Source organism: Sorex araneus, chromosome 6 (assembly GCF_027595985.1).
Source record: "Sorex araneus isolate mSorAra2 chromosome 6, mSorAra2.pri, whole genome shotgun sequence".
Taxonomy (NCBI): Eukaryota; Metazoa; Chordata; class Mammalia; order Eulipotyphla; family Soricidae; genus Sorex; species Sorex araneus.
The window spans coordinates 123,397,648-123,417,152 of NC_073307.1; the positions used below are offsets into that span (position 1 = coordinate 123,397,648).

At 40.2% G+C, this 19,505-nt stretch overlaps 1 protein-coding gene and 1 pseudogene across 2 annotated transcripts in view; one reads left to right on the forward strand and one right to left on the reverse strand.

The window, feature by feature from the left end:
- Nucleotides 1-19,505, forward strand: part of NELL1 (neural EGFL like 1) — a 949,069-nt gene that overhangs the window by 8,328 nt on the left and 921,236 nt on the right. The window lies entirely within an intron of this gene.
- LOC129405689 (ATP synthase subunit epsilon, mitochondrial-like) lies at nucleotides 6,197-6,343 on the reverse strand (annotated as a pseudogene).

Genomic DNA, 19,505 nt, shown 5'->3' on the forward strand with positions numbered 1-19,505 from the left:
AGCCGGGGAGGGATGAGTGGGATGCCTCTGGGGACTGTTCAACTGGTGGGTGTTCGAGAAAGCCTGTCTCTGCTTTATCTCTAGAGCAGTGGTTGTGGGAACATCCCAAATGCTGCTGCTCTGGGGAGGGGGACTCTGAAAGGACAGGAGGACACTAGGGGGCAGGGTGGTGAAATACTTGCTCTGGCAGAGAGGTGTTTCCCTGGGGATTTCGGTGGGGTTCTAAAGTGCAGTGAGTTTCCGGTGTCTTCAGAAATCATCTGCCAGCCGTATTATTTCTCCTACGATTATCTGTATCTTTCCAATCCTTTCCTGTAGATGACATGGCTCTCATCTATTAAGTGTACAGATTGCTGATGGGGCCATTCTCTTCGGGAAGTAGCTGACTTGGTCCTGCCCACTATAAACATGACCACACGTCATCATATCATTCAACAAGGATTCACAAAGGCTGCAGAGGGGAAATCCTTAAAAGCTTGACTTTTGGAACCCAACGGTTTGGGATTAAATTCTAATTTTGTCACTTACTTGCTTTGAGATGTCGGGCAGTTAGCCTGCCTCTGCCTTTGTCGTCCTCATCTAAAACAATGGTACCTAACCACATGGGGATGTGACAAGGATTAAAGGAGCTAATCCATTAAATGGCTGAAGTGCAGTAAATCCTCAGTAAGAAGCAGCTGCTATTACGGAATGCCTACTCCTGTGTACCGGGCAACAGGCTAGTAGTAGGATTACCTGCAGGAGTAAATAAGGCAGAGGCAATCCCTGCTCTGAAAAGGTAAGAGGGCACTACCTAGGGACTATGGAGTCACAGTGACTGTCCTTATTGTGAATGGGATGCATGTCCAGGCTGCCAGATGAGAGTGGTTTAGGGAAAAATGACTTCCCTAGGGTGAAGAGATGCTGGTGGTAAGAGAAAGGCACCCTGGAAAAAGTGATGTCAGCAATAGTACAAAGCCTGGTAGAGGAGGGGTGAGATGCCAGAGTCTTCTCAGCAGAGGAAATTGTTTATGTGACATCCTTAGGACAGAAACCAGTGGAAGGACAGCTGTTGTCTTAAGCCTGGTCAGTGTTGGAGAAGGAAGGGGATGCTAGCTCACCTGGAACCTTAGGCAGAACTGATGACTAGCTCCAGGTTTGGAGGACCCATGACAGTGGCCAGTGTCTGTTCTGTTAGGGAGGAGTCACTTATTAGGAACTGTTGTAAATATCTGCCCTGTCTATAGGTCATGCTAAATGTCTTTGTCCTTTACCCTCCTCGTAGAGGAACCTGGTGGAATTTGAAGCCGGGGAGTAACATGAGTGAACAGGATAGACAGCCTGACTGTTGCTTTCCGAAAACTAGTGGCTGGCTTCTTTTAACTCACACTTGTAGGAAGATAATAAAAGGATTATTTCAGGATGACTGAACCAATATTAGGGGATTAGATTTACGTATTTAGTGTTCAGAAAATGTAGCTTTGTTAATGATATATAGCAAATCTGCTGACATCCTGTCATATACACCCATGTCTACAGATATGTTCCCTTCCGTTTACCATGCAGCAAGAATAAACTGCATAAACATCATATATTTTATGCCATTTTCCCCCCTCTGGGTCATGACCATTATGTGACATTCTTAAAAAGGTTTCAAACCAATTTTTGGACTGAAAAAGACTGAGATGATTATGCAGTGGCAGCAATTTTGTGTTGACATATGGTAGTCTTCCTAAGGAATTTGGTGAAGGAGGTGAGGTGGGTGTGGCTGAGATTTCAAACTGGATCATTCTTCTTTGCATTGTGCAGGGCCTTACACAGTTACCCTTGAGAGTCATGATGTTCTTAAGCTGGGTAAAGGTGCTGACATTTGGTCAAAAGAGTTGCAAAAGAACAGTCTTATCTGGGGGCTGGAGCGATAGCACTGCAGGTAGGGCATTTGCCTTGCACGCCGCCCACCCGGGTTCAATTCCCAGCATCCCATATGGTCCTCTAAGCACCGCCAGGAGTGATTCCTGAGTGCAAAGCCAGGAATAACCTTTGTGCATCGCCAGGTGTGGCCCAAAAAAGAAAAAAAAAAAAGGAACAGTCTTATCTGAAAACATGCCCAGGGCAGACATCCCTTGTTACCTGCTTTGCTTACTGTTCAATGCTCATTTATTGATTTATTCCACAAGTGTGAACTTCCTGGACTGAAACTTTGCTCTTTTTTTTGTTTGTTTGTTTTGTTTTGTGTTCTCTGTGTGGGCAGCTGCCTTTGGAATATCTGCTAGATTATAACCATCGGGAGGAATCTCCAGCTTCTTTGATTGGAAGAATAATCTCAATGGGGGAGTTTGATTGATGGGGGCTTTCCCGGTTTGCACGCTGGTGAGGACATTGGGCCCACTTAACTGGAGGGATGAACTAACTTTAGCCAAAATACCTTTGTAAGACCAAAGATCAGAAATACTCAATCACCCAGAGATCTGAGCTTTGATCTGACCTTGGAAGAGATCAGAAGTCTGATCCTCTCAGCCATCTCTGTATCAAGAGTGTGCCGGGGGTTATCTGGGAAAGGTCTGAGCAGGAGCCTCTTGTCCAATGGAGTTGCTCTCGATGCTCCAGGAGATTCATCTAGGAGATGCTCATCAGCAGAAATAGTGCGAGATTGGACTGAAAGGGGATGGAGAAATGAAACGAGAGAAGACTGACAGATATCCCCAATATTTTATAGGCAGGAAGCAGGTTGCGAGTAACAGGTTGCCACTAACACATGCTGCCGCTCATCAAAAGGGAAGAATGACTCAGGAATGATTCAGAGGATTAGTTTCAGACCTTGAAACCCAGCTCAATGTATGCCTGTTGGATTTCATAATGTGGAGATGCGGGCGTCATCCTTTTCTTCTTTCCATTTCCTCTCTTTTGAGCAAGGGCATCTCTCATGGGCATCTTCTTCCTGTTCCATCATTAACTTTTGGAAGCAGATTACGTGTGTTCTAGTTTTGTCGATCTACAGATGGAGAAAATTTTGCTTCCAAACAGAGACTACTCAGAGTCCCACTCATACCTGATTTCCATTATTTAATGATTTGTAATTTTCCCTGCTGATGAGATTTTTTGGACTCTGAGGTGAGGCTGTGCTGGGGTAAGGACTTTAGTGATCCCGGGACAGGGATGAATGTATTTTGCTTGTAGGACATACACAAATCTTTGTGGGCCAGAGGGAAGGCGTTGTGGTCAACAGTGCTCATTCTCTGACTGAATCTCATTCTCTAAATCACCCATTTGCAATTCCCTCAATCTCTTGCTTTTTCTCTCACGTTTTACCATAGGCAGCAAAGAGAAACCAGGCTGGACTTTCATTCAATGTTATGCCTGGAAATTTTCTCCGCCAAATGTCTAATTTTATTTTCATAATTTTTTTCTGACACATAGCCACGGGACACAATTGAGCTATGTAACTTTATAATAAAGAACCTGTGTTTTTTTGGTTTCCAATAATATGTTACCAATTTCCTCCCTTTCCCTGACTGGTAGGATTTCTGTTAACAATAGGCACACTGATTCAAGTATTCGCCAAGACAATCCCAGTTTTCTTTATCATGCTCTTAAATTCATCCGGAGTCCTCACTCCCAGACTGTTTAACATCTGTATTTCTACTAACAGTTTATTCAAGGCAATCTAGGGTTTTCTCAGGCTTCTCAAAAATTTTCCAGCCTGTTCTTGTTACCCAGTGCCAGAAATCACATCCCCATTTTAAACATTTTTATCGCAACTCCACACTTGGACGTGCCAACATCTATATTAGTTTCCTATTGCTGCTGTAACAGAGCCGCAGATATTGATGGCTTAAAACAAAACAAATTTATCTTACAGTCCTGGAGGTCAGAAACCCAAACTACATTTTATTTTACAGTGGCTTTTATACATATAAAAATTAACACATAAATGATTTCATGCACTATAGAATATTGTTATTTCATGTATATATTATTTGATGTGTTCGGTGGCTGATAAAATGAAAAACTTTTTGTATTAATAATTTTTGTATCATTAATCATGAGCAACTTTGTAAGGGTCTATCTCACAGTGATTCAATAAAAAAAAAATAGGCTTTGGGGGAATAAAAATCAAGCTGTTAACACAGTTATGTTCCTTCTGGCGCCTCTTCAGTTTCTCATCTTATTCAGCTTTTACAGGCTTCAAAGGTGGTCATACTCCTTGGATTCTAGTCCCCCAATTTCTACTTTTGTTGTTATGTTTCCTTTTCTTTCTGTTTCTATCCTCATGCTGTCTTTCTTTGGGTGGCAGGGGGCGGGGGAAGGTGGGGGAAGAGGAGCAACACCCATTGATGTTCAGGTGTTACTTTTGGCTGTGCTCTCAGTGATCACTCCTGGCAGTGCTCAGGGGACTATATGGGATGCCGGGGATTGAACCCAGGCTGGCTGAATGCAAGGCAAACGCTCTACCCACTGCACTATTGCTCTCAGCCTCTCATGTTGTCTTTTCTGATCCTTACTCTTATCTTATCCTTTCCCCCTTATACTGATTCTTGTCATTATATTGGGTTCACCAGATCATCTTGTGATTCTCCCTGCTTCCTTTCTCCTGTTGTTCTTGCTGTGTTCAGGGGGTCATACATGGTTGTAGCGTGCCAGGATTAGCACTCTAGGTTGTGACTCCATGATTCCCACCAAGAGAGAGTACTGCAGTGATGTAGACCATGCCCAGAGCAAGCTAGTGTTCTCATGCACTTAAGGAACTACTGTACCACTGAGCCACATCTGTGGGCCTGCCAGTCTCGTCCTTTTAAAATCCAGATCAGTAACCTCTACAACATCATCTATCTCTCTTTTTGCTATATATGGCAGCATAATTTTTGGTTCTTGGGACTAATAGATAGACATGCTTTTTTTGCATCCTGGTCTATTTTTGTCAGGCATTTCAGTTTTACATGCACACCATACCACATTGTTGTTTATGTTTAATCAGTGTATTTCTTGAACAACTCAGATAACAAGAGAATCAATCATAGAGCACCCATGTAAGTACAATTTTATGTGTTCTTCATTCCCTTATGTTGATTTATATTTCCATCTAGTATTGTTTTAATCCTACTGGAAGACTTCCTTTAATATTTCTTATAGTGCATTTCTGCTGGAGATGAGTTCTTTCAACATTGAAAAAAATCTTTCTGAAACAGTCTTCATTTTTTGAAAAATATATATCTGTATATACAGATACATATATATATATATTTTTTTTTTTTCTTTTTTAACTTTTCCCAAGTGGTGCCTCAGTGCCCAGGGATCACTTTCTGTGCTACTCAGTCTACCAGGCCAGGTGGTTCCAATGTCAGGGGCTGTGAGTGTGGTGTGTCTCAGGCACAGCAGAGCAGAGGGCTACCAGGGCCACTCCCATTGGTGTCCAGGGACTCATGTGGTACCAGGAATCATACCCGTGTTCATGCTTGCAGATCCCGTGCTTCATCCTAGGCACTTTCAACTTTTGATAGTTTCTATAGCTAGGCCTTCAAGACCACTGGCTTTTATTTTGGGAGGCCACAGGCCGCACACAGTGGTGCTCAGGGGCACTTCTGTCTCTTGGCTCAGGGGACACTCGTAGCAGTGCTCAGGGACCATATATGTTGCTGGGGATTGAAATGGGGTTGGTTCTCAGGCAAGACAAGTGCCTAATCTCTGTTTAATCTCTTGGGTCCAGTTTCATTTGTAAAATTAGTCACTTATTTATATTTATTTATTTTAGAGAGAACCATGCTCAATTTGCATGCTCAATTTATTGGCCTTGTCAATCTGCAAGCAAGACAGGCACTTTTCTTTTTTTTTTAATTTACTATTAATTTTTAATTTTGTTGAATCACTGTGAGATAGAGCACTTCAAAGCTGTTCATAATTGGCTTTCAGTCATACAATGTTCCAACACCCATCCCTCCACCAGTGTAACTTCCCAGATCCATGTCCCCAGTTTCCCTAACACCACCCCCCACCATCCTACACCCTCACCCCAGTCTGCTCTATGGCAGGCACCTCTCTTCTCTCTTTCTCTCATTTTTCATTGGCGCACACACACACACACACACACACACACACATATATATATATATATATAAATTTTTTTTTTTTAAGGAGGGATATCGCTTTCGCTCTGCCCTAACACATGTCCACACATCTTCACCTTGGAAACTGTGGCCTGTCAAACTCTTGCCAGGGTAGCTCATTCCTTTTTTACTCTCACCATCTTCACGCTGCTACCCAAAGTTTTCTTGGCATTGGCCTTGAACTTTAGCTCATTCCTCACTGCTTTGGTGCAGCTCTGGGAGTAGTGGATATAGCTGAGTCCAGCCTGTCACCGGTAGGTCATCAGGATGTTGTGAGGGGCAGGTACCGTGTCAAATTGCTAAGACACTGGCATTGTCGTCATTTATTTTTAAAAAGTTTAAAAAATTTTTACTAAAGAACCATGGTTTGCAAAGTGATTCATACAGTCCAGTGACTTATTTATTTAAACTTAGTTTTAATCTTTAAAAAAATATTCCATGTCTCCATATATCTCATTGAATTGATGTAGTATAGTTTAATCTTTTTGACAGTGGTTTTTATTTTTGTTCCAGTGCTGGGTTGATTCTGGTTGGTGTTCCCCTCCCACCCCATCCCCCACTTCTGCTTTCTTGAATAACTGATCATTTTTGATTGGATGCTAGATAGATATTGTGAACTTCACCTTGTTTGGGATGGGTATTTTGTATTTTTATAAGCATCATTGAGTCTTGTTCTCAAATGCAGTTAAAAATAACTGGGTCACACCTGACAATGCACAGAGGTTATTCCTGGCTCATGCACTCAGGAATCACTCCTGGCAGTGCTCGGGGGACCATATGGGATGCTGGGAATTGAACCCAGGTCAGCCGTGTGCAAGGCAAACGCCCCACCTGCTGTGCTATTGCTCCAGCACTAGTAACTGGGATATTTAGTTCTTTTTGATAATACTTTTAAATTGGGTAGGCTTAGAGCAGTACCAAAACTGGGCTATTTTTTTTCTCCGATCATTGATGCAAGACTTTCTTTTTTTTTTTTTTTTTGCTTTTTGTGTCACACCTGGCATTGGTGTCACACCAGGGGTTTCTCCTGCCTCTGCACTCAGGAATTACTCCTGGTGGTGCTCAGGGGACCATATGGGATGCTGGGAATTGAACCCGGGTCAGCCGCATGCAAGGTAAACGCCCTACCTGCTGTACTATCTCTCCAGCCCCGATGCAAGACTTTCTTAATACATTCCCCAGGACCCATGAATTATGAGGTTTCACATTTGACAGATAGGAAGAGGTATTATTTTCACCCCCACCTCTATGCTGGACACTATTGCCCTTTGGGTGTTTTTTTTTTCTATCCCTGGGTAATTGTCTCCCATGTACTGATCAGTAATGAGCTGAATATTGAGCTTGAGAGACCCCAGCTTTTCTCTCAGTGCTGTTGTTTGCTCTGGTCTAACCTGTTCTGTGAAGTGTTGGAGTCTGGATCTTTCCTGACTCATAGATTCCTCACATCATCTCAGGTAGGCTGTTGGGCTTTGCCTGAATCCTCCTTACTTTGCCATCGGGAAACAGCAGTGAGCCTGGGTAATTACAGACTTCTGTTTTGTTTTCCACAACTCAAGCAGCCTTTCATTGATTGCTGTCCAGTGTGTTGAAAAACTGCATTTTCACTGAATATTCATTTAAATTCAAATTCAAATGAATTCTAAGAAAATAGATTTTAAAGTTTATTTCCTTAGTCACACGAGCCATATTTCAAGTATGCAGCTGCCATTATTGGCTAGGGATGGCTGTATTGGACAGGGCAGAGATTTTACTTTTGCACCATAGTTCACTTAATAGGAATGGGCTGTAAAAGCCTGCCTCTCAAAGCTAATGCATAATAGCCACTGGCGAGCTTCTTAAGTTCTGTACCTCATCATACTTCCATTTACTCATTCATAAAATTGGGTAATAATAGTACCTCTTATATGGCTGCATTGAGGAGAAAATACATTTGTACATATAAACTGCTAGAATACTACTTGGTTCATAGAGCTCATTAAATGTGATTTGATACATTTTAAAGTAATAGGATAATACTTTGGCCTTTTTTCCCTGTGTGTATCATCTGTCTTCTGTGTTATTAATGTCAGATTTTCACCTGCAAAAGTAGATTGGCATAGGAAAAAAGAGGATTAAAAAAGAGGCAGACGATTACAACTCCATGATTTTTATGTATTTTCATTAATTTTTATCCTCACTTATGCCATATAATTTGTAAGCACATTTATTGCCTTTTAAAAAAATCAGTGAGTAAATACAACGACCTTGAGGCATTGCCTAGAGATGCATACGCTGGTGGCTGTGGCCCATGTTTGTGTATGTTTGTGTGTGTGTCTGGGGACTGAATCTAGGTCTTCATAACTTACAGAGCATGCATTCTGCCATTGAGCCGTATTCCTGGCCCTCAACATGTCTCTTAATGTCTTAAAATTTCACTTTCACTATCAGAAATGTGGAGGAATGCACAGATTGACTGTAAGAATTAAATAAAAACGCATGAGAAAGCATTTTGGAATATGTAAAGTATGAAAAACAAGTGATTTTTTTCTTTATTTCTTTTATTTGATATTTCTTTGATTTTTTTTTCTCAAAATTCACCACTCCAAGTTTACATTTGAGCTCATGTGTGTATTAAAGGAGAAAAAGCCTTCTTTTCAATGCTAACCTATCGATGTTGATCAGTTTAAGTAGAAAGATAAACCTAAGTGGAAGCTCAACTGCATAACCTGTAGGGTTTATTTTAGGACTGGCTAGATATTTAAGATTATCCTTGTCACTGCAGTCCTATAGAGAGCAGGGTATTAAATAAGTAAGACTTTTATTCACTTCTTGCCTGAAACAATTTTATGTTATTAGGGATTGGGACTTAAGATAGAAAGAATGAACAGCTATGGTTAAGATTGGCGTATGTCTTTTCTAAACTACAAAATGCCCTAAATACCGCATTAGATTTTCAGAATCACGTAGTAATTCCTTTGCTTCGAGTGGAATTCAGAAAAGATCTGAGAGTTCGGAGCTTTACTTCTCTCTGGATGTTTTAGTGTTAAGTAATCGGGGGACTATTATGGGCAATTAATTTATAAAATGGAAAATTAGAATATGCACAAGTGCAAATTCTTTAATTCACAACATCCCCCACTCCCCACCAAAGTGCTACCTTTCAGATACATGATTTAGAGGAGTCTCTGTTGTTGAATTTTTTAAGTTTGTTTTTGTTCTGGGGCTACACCCAGCAGGCCTTACTCCTGACTCTTCATGGGATCATTCCTGGCTAAACTTGGGGGATCCTGTGTGGTGCTGGGGAGATCAGATTAGGTTGGTGTGTGCTAAGCAAATGTACTATTCACTGCCTTATTGCTCTGGCCTTAGAAGAGTTTCTAAAGCAAAAATTTGTATCTTTTAAGTGGCTTGAAAATGAAGTAAAATTGACAAAATAGTGCAAAGGCTGCTGTAATTTTCAAAGAGAAGATTGAGACTTTGGGCATTTATTTGTGTTCTAGTCTTTAGGTTTAAAGTTGGGTAAGATAGATGAAGAAGGCAGTGATGCAGGCCTCAGCCAGGTTATAACTCTGAGGAGGGGGCATATCCAGGATTCCCCAGTCACTGGCACATGGAGGGGAGAACCAACTTGTTCCAGGTGTGGCCAAAGTTTCCTCAGGATGCTGAAGAGAGTTTTCTTCTCGCCTTTTCCTCCTGGAGGCAACGGGGCATGATTGCACCTGGACCAGACCAGGAAAGATGGATTGGAATTCAGTGTGTAGTTCTGTTTGACATAAGCTTTACCTGTGGGTAATCATTTTAATGAAACCTCTGTTTAAAGCTTTATCTCTGGCTCTAAAGGCTTAGAAAATTGGAATAAGGTGAAATTACCCAAAGGGTTTGTTTAATGCTGAAGGACCAGATTTTCTGCCATCCACTGTTGTCTAAACCTGAATTTTTTTTTCCTGTTGATTTTATAGGCCAAGTCATTAATGACCTGTGGGAGCATTTCTGAATCAACCTCACTTTGTGCAGAGTGATTTAGTACAACTTTGCATTTACTCAGTTAGTGGGGTTCGGTTTCTACCCATATTCCAAATATAGGGTTTTATTTCTAGCCAAAATAAAATTCAAGCACACTGCAGGGATAGAGTGGGGTTTTGAGTAATTCTCTAGAGCAAACTAACACCTGTGTTGGCATATTCTGGCAAAATCATTAAAGCTATGTGACTAAAGAGATATCAGAGAGCAAATAAGCCATTTATTTTTCAAATCTGCACGCCTCTAACACCAGTATTCAACTCTGTTTTCTCAGCCATGCTCTGGTCATAAACAGTATTTTGAGGAAAGAGGAGATGAAGAGAGATAGCAACAATGTAGAGAAAATTACTTTTGGGGATCATACCTTGTGGTGTTTGGTGGCCCCTTTGGCAGTGTTTGGGGGTCCATGAATTACTGGGAATTGGACCTTGTGCTTTCATATACAAAGCATGTATCTTTCGAGCAATTTTTCTAACCTGATAAACTGGAGCAATAGCACAGCAGGTAGGGCATTTGCCTTGCATGCAGCCAACCCAGGTTCTATTCCTCTGTCCCTCTCTGAGAGCCCAGCAAGCTACTGAGACTATCCCACCCGCATGGCAGAGCCTGTCAAGCTACCTGTGGTGTATTCGATCTGCCAAAAACAGTAACAACAAGTCTCACAATGGAGACTTTACTGGTGCCTGCTCGAACAAATTGATGAACAACGGGAGGACAGTGCTAACAGTGCTTAATTTATTTAGTGGTTTTTTTTTTCTGCACCTAGCTGTACTCAGGGCTTACTCCTGACTCTGCAATCAGTGATCACTCTTGACTGACTAGGGGGCCTAGTCAGGGTGCTGGGGATTTAACCCAGGTGGGCTTTGTAAGGCAAGTATTTGCCTGCTCTACTATCTCTTGGCCCCAACAATATATATATATATATATGTATATATATATGTATATGTGTGTGTATACACACACATATATATGTATATGTGTCTGTGTACATATATACACATATATATGTATATCTATATATATATTTAAAGACACCATTAGGTGAGCCAATTTCATACTAACAAATTGAGTTTGGACAAATTACTTGTTGGAAAATTTTTCCCTCATGAGACATTGGGTAATAAAGGTAACATCTATGAAGCAAGATTTTTTTATTGGTGTTATTGTTACTGTGTGATTTGAAGTAGCAAAGTTGTTCACAGTTGAGATTTAGTCATACAATATTCCAGCACATGTCCCTTCAGCTGTGTCCACTTCCTGCCATCAAGTTCCCAGTTTCAACTCCTCCTGAACTCCATCCTGCCTCTATAGTAAAACTTCTTCTCTTTCTCTCTCTTTTCTTTTAGGCATTGTGGTTTTCAATACAGTTACAGAAAGGATATCATGCATATCACTTTACCTGTGTGCCATGCTCAGTTCTTGACCAGAGTGATTATTTCCAACTATCATTGTCATAGTGGTCCCTTCTCTGTCCTAACTGCACTCCTCCCTGTCTGTGGCAAGCTTCCTATCATGATACTCTCCATGTACAGCCATGTACAATCAAATTTCATGACTTTTTTCTAATGGCTATGGAATATACCATTATGTCTCTGTACCATAGTTTCTTTATCCAGTCATCTGTTCTTGGGCACTTGGGTTGTTTACAGATTCTGGCTATTGTGAATAGTGCCACAATGAACATGGGAGTGCAGATGGCTTTTCTGCATTTTTTTTGCCCCCTATGGCAGATATTACCAGATATTGCTGGATCATATGGAAGCTTAATTTCTTGTTCTTTGAGGAATATCCGTATTGTTTTCCAAAACCATTGTACCAGTTCGCATTCTCAACAGCAACAAATGAGAGTCTCTTTCTCCCTGCATTCATTTTAACACTGGTTGTTCTTGTTCTTTTTGATAAGTGCCAGTCTCTGTGGCATAGAATGATACCTCATTGTTTTTCATTTTTCATATCCCTGATATTAGTGATATATAGCATTTTTTTCATGTGCCTTTTGGCCATTTGCATTTGTTTTTCTAGGAAGTTCATTTCTTTCCCCTATTTTTTGATGGGGTTGGAGTTTTTCTTGAAAAGTGTTTACTAGTGCTTGGTGGAACTCTACAAGAAGAAAATATCCAACCTATCAGAAAATTGGACAATGAAATGAACAGAAACTTTCTCAAAGAAGAAATCTGATGGCCAAAAGGCACATGAGAAAATGCTCTTCATCTCTAATCATCAGGGAGATGCAGATCAAAATAACAATGAGATATCTCACACCACAGAGACTGGCACACGTTCAAAAGAACAAAAGCAACCAGTGTTGGCATGGATGTGGGAAGAAAGGGACTCTCTGTCGGTGCTGGTGGGAATGCCGACTGGTCCAGTCCTTTTGGTAGTTTTTTGTTTTTTGCTTTTTGGGTCACATCAGTGATGCACAGGGGTTACTCCTGGCTCATGCATTGAAGAATTACTCCTGGCAGTGCTCAGGGGACCATCTGGGATGAGGGGAATTGAACCTGGGGTGGCTGCGTGCAAGGCAAATGCCCTATCCGCTGTGAGTATCACTCCAGCCCCTGGTTTAGCCCTTTTGGAAAACAGTATGGTTGCTTCTCAAAAAATTAGAAATTAAGCTCCGATTTGACTCAGCAATACCACTTCTGGGAATAGATCTCAGAGATATATCCCAGAGCAAAAAATTATAGTAGAAATGACATCTGCACTTGCAGGTTCATTGCATCACTATTTACAATAGCCAGAATCTGGAAAAACCCGCGTGCCTGAGAACAGATGACTGGTTAAAGAAACTTTGGTATATCTACACAATGGAATACTATACAGCTGTTAGAAAAGATGAAGTAATGAAATTTGCACATAAGTGGATCAACATGGAAAGTATCATGTTAAGTGAAATGAGTCAGAAAAAAGAGAGACAGACATAAAAAGATCGCACTCATTTGTGAAATGTAAAGTAATAGAATGGGAGACGAACACCCAAGAATAGTAGAGATGAGTACCAGGAGGATTACTCCATGGGTTGAAAGTCAGCCTCACATACGCTGGGGGGAAAAGGCAGCTCAAATAAAGGACCACCAAGTAAAGGGTGCTAGCAGAGCCCATTCGGGATGGGAGAGGCATGCTGAAAGTAGACTATAGACTGAACATGAATGAAGGTCACTCAATACCTTTATTGCAAACCACAACACCCAAAAGGAGAGAGTGCAAAATGGAATGCCCTGCCACAGAGGCGGGGTAGGGTGGGGGGATGTGGTGGAGATGGTGGGAGGGATACTGGGAACATTGGTGGTGGAGAATGGGCACTGGAGGAGGGATGAGTACTAGATAATTGTAGGACTGAAACGTAAGCACGAAAGTTTGTAAGTCTGTAACTGTACCTCATGTGATTTGATAAGAAAGAAAGAAAGAAAGAAAGAAAGGAAGAAAGAAAGAAAGAAAAGAAAGAAGGAAAGAAAGAAAGAAGGAAAGAAAGAAAGAAAGAAAGAAAGAAAGAAAGAAAGAAAGAAAGAAAGAAAGAAAAGTTTTTACCAGTGCTTTATATGTCTTGGATTTTAACCCCTTATTGTTTGCCCAAAATTACTGGGCAAATAATTTTTCCCATTCTGTGAGCTGTCTTTGTATCCTGGTCATTGTTTTTTTTGAGGTGCAGAAGTTTCTTAGTTTAATATAGTTCAATTTAATTATCTTTGTTTCCACTTGCTTGGTCAATGGTATTTCATCCTGAAGCAAGATGTTTTTTAAAGGTTTGTTTAAATAAACACATTTTAATAAATTAAGATAAACCTGAGTTCAGTCAACATTGGGTGTAAAATATGCATTTTTAATTTAGTGAACACTTAGAAGTATTTAGTGGGTATTCATGTGCTTTCAAGCACAAGAAATATTGTAGTGAGAATATCTATCAGACTCATAAGGGGAAGAGACAATAAGCAACAAGATAAATATGTCAGCCCAAATAACAGGAACTAATTTATATGTCTAAATTCTGGAAAACATTTGTTACATTTCTCCTAAGGAATATGGATTTACAATTACTTCATATTCTTAATTTCTACTAAGTGTAGATTACTGCTATTTGGATTTTTTTAAAAAAGTAGATGATCTCAATACCTAAAATTTGTCATTTAATCCTTTCACAAACACTTTTATGTATGAATTATTTTGATATGAATTACACAGATTATATATTTTGGTATGCATTCACATCCCATAAAATTAATATCCTTTCAAAATATATTTTATGTGCATTGTATACATTACATATATTTTGATATGCATTCATGCTATAAAATTTTTGATATGCATTACATAGTATCTTGATGTGAAGAGTATAATATGTATTTTGATATGCATTACCTAGAGGGGAAACTGACACCTAGAGAGTTCTAGTGACTCCTATGAGCTGGTGATAGACACAGGGTCGGATCTCCAGAGTCTGTGTTTTGGTTAAATCCACCTTCTGATGATTTCCCTTGCCTCTAAAGAATGGGTAAATAAGAGCAGGGACAGAGAGATGGTTCCTTTTCAACAAAAGTACATGGCATCTTCCAAAATAAATCACAGCAAGTATTTGAAATCTTCCAGGTACATGACTGTCTTGTTCATTGGTGAATCCCAATTATTAGAATTTTATGATTTCTTTGCATGGAGGAACCTGCTGGATACCTGGAGATGGATTCCTGGTCATCGGTTTCACTGCTTGACATACGTGTGTAAAAGAATCAGAATCAACTGTGGCTCCACATTAACATTTATTCATTGAGGGGTCTCTGTGGCTGATTGACTAGGCTTTTTTGGAGAGCGAGTTTGTGGGGGAATTAGATCCGTATTGACAGCAGTGCTTTTTGCCGAATGCTAGTATTCTTAATTGGGCTTCATTTTTAACATATTGGGATGCAGTTCTTTTCTGTGGGAACACATCTCCAAAATTAGAATGTAAATCAATGGAAAGGATATGATTTGATATGCAAATATTTTATTTAAATACAACTTTTTACGATTGTCGCCAGTGTGTGTAGTGGAGCCAAGATGTACTGATAAGCGAGGCTGGCTCAGGCTGGCTCAGTTCTTCGTGCCCACAGTCTGTTGGAAAATGAGGCACACAAATGCTTGGCAGCATGTGGCTCTGAGCAGGCTTGCAGCCATGTGCCTGGAGACCCAAGTACTAGCTTGGCCCTTTCACTGTTGACTCTGGGGTATAGGATTGAAACTTCCCCAGGACTGAGGTCTTTAAATATAATAGAAATTCTAACCTGACACACACAAAAAATTAATATATTTTTTGCAGAGAAAAATATGAGTAAACTTGAAGATTGATATAAAGGGCACCCCTGTAGGTTTCCTCCAGAATTAACAAATGATAATATTTGGTGGGACCCGGGGCTGAGACCTCCAAGGCTGCTCGGATTGGGACTGGGCCTCCTCCACCCAGATTCCCCATTTCTCAGTAGCTAGGCAGTCACACCCAGGGACTTCCCCCGGTACCGTATAATCCTGTCAACGGCCAGCATCCAGAGACTTAAAAGCAAGCTCCTGGAAGCGGTTGCACGATATCTTATAGCCTATTTCTCCCTCTGGGAGAACCTGGCAAACTACTGGGAGTTCCCTACCCACATGGGAGAGCCTCGCAAGGTCCCCATGGTGTATTAATATGCCAAACCAGTAACAAACTGGGTCTCATTCCCCTGATCCTGAAAGAGCCTCCAATGCGGCATCATTGGAAGGATGAGTAGAGAGAGGCTTCTAAAATCTCAGGGTTTGGATGAAATGGAGACGTTACTGAGACCGTTTGAGAAATTTGATGGTCAATGGGATGATGATGATGATGATGATGATGATGATGATGATGAATATTTGGTCATATTTGCTTAATGTCTAAAAAAAAAGTAACAATATAAGTTTAAGTCCTGATGCTTCCTTTCCAGGTCTCTCTTCTCTCAATCTCCTTAAGTCATCACTAACACCGTTATGGAGCCTTTAGTTCATGTGCCTATTTAATGCATGCATCTAGTTTCACATTTGTAAAGTTCCTTGGGCCTGTACAAGATAGAGAGATGACTATACACTACTATGTGTAGTGGCTAACTGGCCTCAGGAGATGAATTGACAGAGCCCTGACCTTCATCAGCTGTGGAAAAATAGGGCGAATTCTTTAGCCTCTCATTGCCTCAGCTTTTATCTCATAGATCAGGATGAAGCATGTTGATTCATATGTACTGTGTTAGAAAATTATTAGGTACATAGGGTATATAGTAAGCATTCAGTAAATGTTATCAATTGTTTTGTGTGGTTCAAAGATGATACAAATGCTGTCATTTAGTCTGGATTTTTCCTGAAATTTAACATTTTGGTTGTCATTCTTCTTGAGGTCGTAAGTTCATCAGTTTCATCTGCCCATAACACTGCAATGTGTTCATCCAGTTGTCAATTGATGGAAACTTGGCTAGGTATGGATTCCTGGCACTTGTGTATTTTGTGAAAAAACACAGAAGGCTCTTCATTTTAGTGCATAATTTATTGCCTGTGGTTCTTCAATTATTAAAGCATATAATTTATGACAGAATAATGATAAGTTGGACTTCTTAACTGTCCAGTAATACTTTACTCCAGTTCCATGTTTGGACACTTCCAATGGTAAAAACAACATCAATCACAAGGCAGCTCATAATGTTTTTTTTGAATTATAGTTAGAAATAATCAAAAGGAACACAAATTTTGGTTGAATTCAGTGCCATCAAAATCATTCTAGTCCCATGGGCCGTCTTTTGGTTCTTTGAAGACTGTAAGATTTTCTCTGACCTACATCATTATTCCTGCCTGCCTTATTTCTGGAGGACACCTTCTACATTGGGTTTTTAGTCTGAAATAGATTTGTTTCCAAAGGAGATCTTCTCTGACCATTTTGTGATTAGTTATCTTTATGCTATTTACCCATGAGAATTTATCAGAAATTCTCGTAAAATGTTATGTTTTATAATTTTGTTCATTTTTTGGGGAGAGGGATTGCATATAAAATATATAGTTTATTGACTACACTTGTTTAGTTTTCTACTCAAAATGAGTTCCCCAGCACAATGAGCAGGTGAAAACAATAAAGGATTCACTAAATCATTTGTGACATCAGAGTTGAAATCTCTTTCTGATGAGAAATGGGGACAGCTTTTGTGTTCTTCCTCATTTCCTTTTTCTGGCCTTAACTCTTCTTTTTACAGAACCCTTTCCTGATTAGACAGCATTTTGAATTTCTTCATTTTCTCTCCTTTTAGTGCTTGGTCATTTGCCCCTAAGGATGCTTGCTGTCTTGAACCAAACACGGTTCTGTCAGTCTGGTTATCTGGGACATTGTAAAATATCCTCTCCTTGAAGTTCATCTATTTCTAACTAGTGCAGGCCTGTCACAGAACTAACTTAGAATAAACTTGGTGTGGGATGAGATTCTACAGAGGGTGGGTGGTAACTGGTTTGTTCTTTTTGCTTTCTGCTTTTGAGTGCTGACTTCTCCCTGCTGGACCTTTTGCAGTGGGTTTTTTGGACCTCTGTTTATTTCCCTCTATTCACTGACATTCCGTTCCTCTCTGTAAAGGGAGAGGGCTGGATTAAATCACCAGGGTCACTTACAACTCTTCAAAATAGAATTGGTTATTCCAGAACATATTGTCCAATAGAACTTTCTATGATGAAATGCCCTATATCCACACTGCCTTGTACTGTAGCCACAAGCAGTGATTGAACATTTTGGACTGTGCCTGGTATAACTGAGAAATAAAGGCTTAAATTTTATTTAATTTTAGAGTGGTAGAGGATCTTGAACTATGGAGTGGTGGAGATGGTGTAGTATCTTTGCATATCATCATATGTATTTATGTATAGTATATATTTGTATACATATATCATCTTTTTTTAAAATAATGAATCTCTTTATGTTTTCAATATTTCTTAATATAGTAAAGACAATTTTATGCACATTAGTGATTGCAATACTTAATGACACATGATGGGGAGTTTCCCATGTCCTTTAAAGAAGTACTTTTTTTAAAAAATTGAATCACTGTGAAATACAGTTACAAGCTTTCATGTTTGAGTTTCAATCATACAATGATCAAACACTCATCCCTCTACCAGTACACATTCTCTACCACCAGTGCCCCCAGTATACCCCCCTTTTCCACTCCTCCCCCTGCCTCCATGGCAGAGAATTTCCTCCATTCTCTCTCTCTCTTCTTTTGGGCATTATGGTTTGCAATACAGACACTAAGAGGTTATCCCGTTTGGTTCTTTATCTACTTTCAGCACATATCTCCCATCCTGAATGATTCCTCCAACCATCATTGTCCTCATGATTCCTTACAGAAGCTCTTTTAACACTTCTGGCAAAACTGGTTTCAAGGCTATGAATTTCCTGAGCTGTCCATCTTCAAAGATCTGTATAGATCCTTCAAATCTGCATGATAATTAAGCTGGATAGAGTATTCTGGGGGAGGTGTTCATTTTGTTGGGTTTTTGTATTGTATCATTCCATATTCTTCTGACTCACAGAGAGAGTATTCTGGGGGAGGTGTTCATTTTGTTGGGTTTTTGTACTGTATCATTCCATATTCTTCTGACTCACAGAGTCTCATTTGATCTGCTATAGACCTAGTAGATTTTCCCTTGAATATAAGTTCCTTTTTTTTGGTCTTGTTGTATTTACTTTTTTTTTTTTTTTTTTTTTTGCTTTTTGGGTCACACCCGGCGATGCACAGGGGTTTCTCCTGGTTCTACACTCAGGAATTACTCCTGGCAGTGCTCAGGGGACCATATGGGATGCTGGGATTTGAACCCGGGTCGGCCGCGTGCAAGGCAAACGCCCTACCCGCTGTGCTATCGCTCCAGCCCCTGGTCTTGTTGTATTTAATATTCTGTTCCTACCTTTGAAGTTTTGTCATTTTGAATATAATGTATCTTGGAATTTTCCTAACTGGTTCCTTTTTCACTGGGACCTTTCTGGATCTTGGTGCCTATAATCCCCAACTCTGCGAAGTTCATTGATGTTTTAGCTATTGTTTCTTCTTTACATTTGCCTTCCTGTTCTTTGGGGACTCCAATGATTCTTATATTGCTCCTATTGAACTCATTCCATGGTTCTTTGGTATGCTGTTCATTTCTTTTCAGACTATTTACAATCTTAGCTCTTTTCTAGTGGTTCCCTCCTTCTCATCTTGGAGCTGCTTCTGTTATTTTGATGTTCAGAGCTTCTGCTGACTTTTTAAGCTCTGCGCTGTAGCACTGTCATCCCGTTGTTCATTGATTTATTCGAGCGGGCACCAGTAATGTCTCCATTGTTAGACTTGTTACTGTTTTTTGGCATATCGAATACGCCAGGGTAGCTTGCCAGGCTCTGCCATGCGGGCAGGATACTCTTGGTCACTTTCTGGGCTCTCTGAGAGG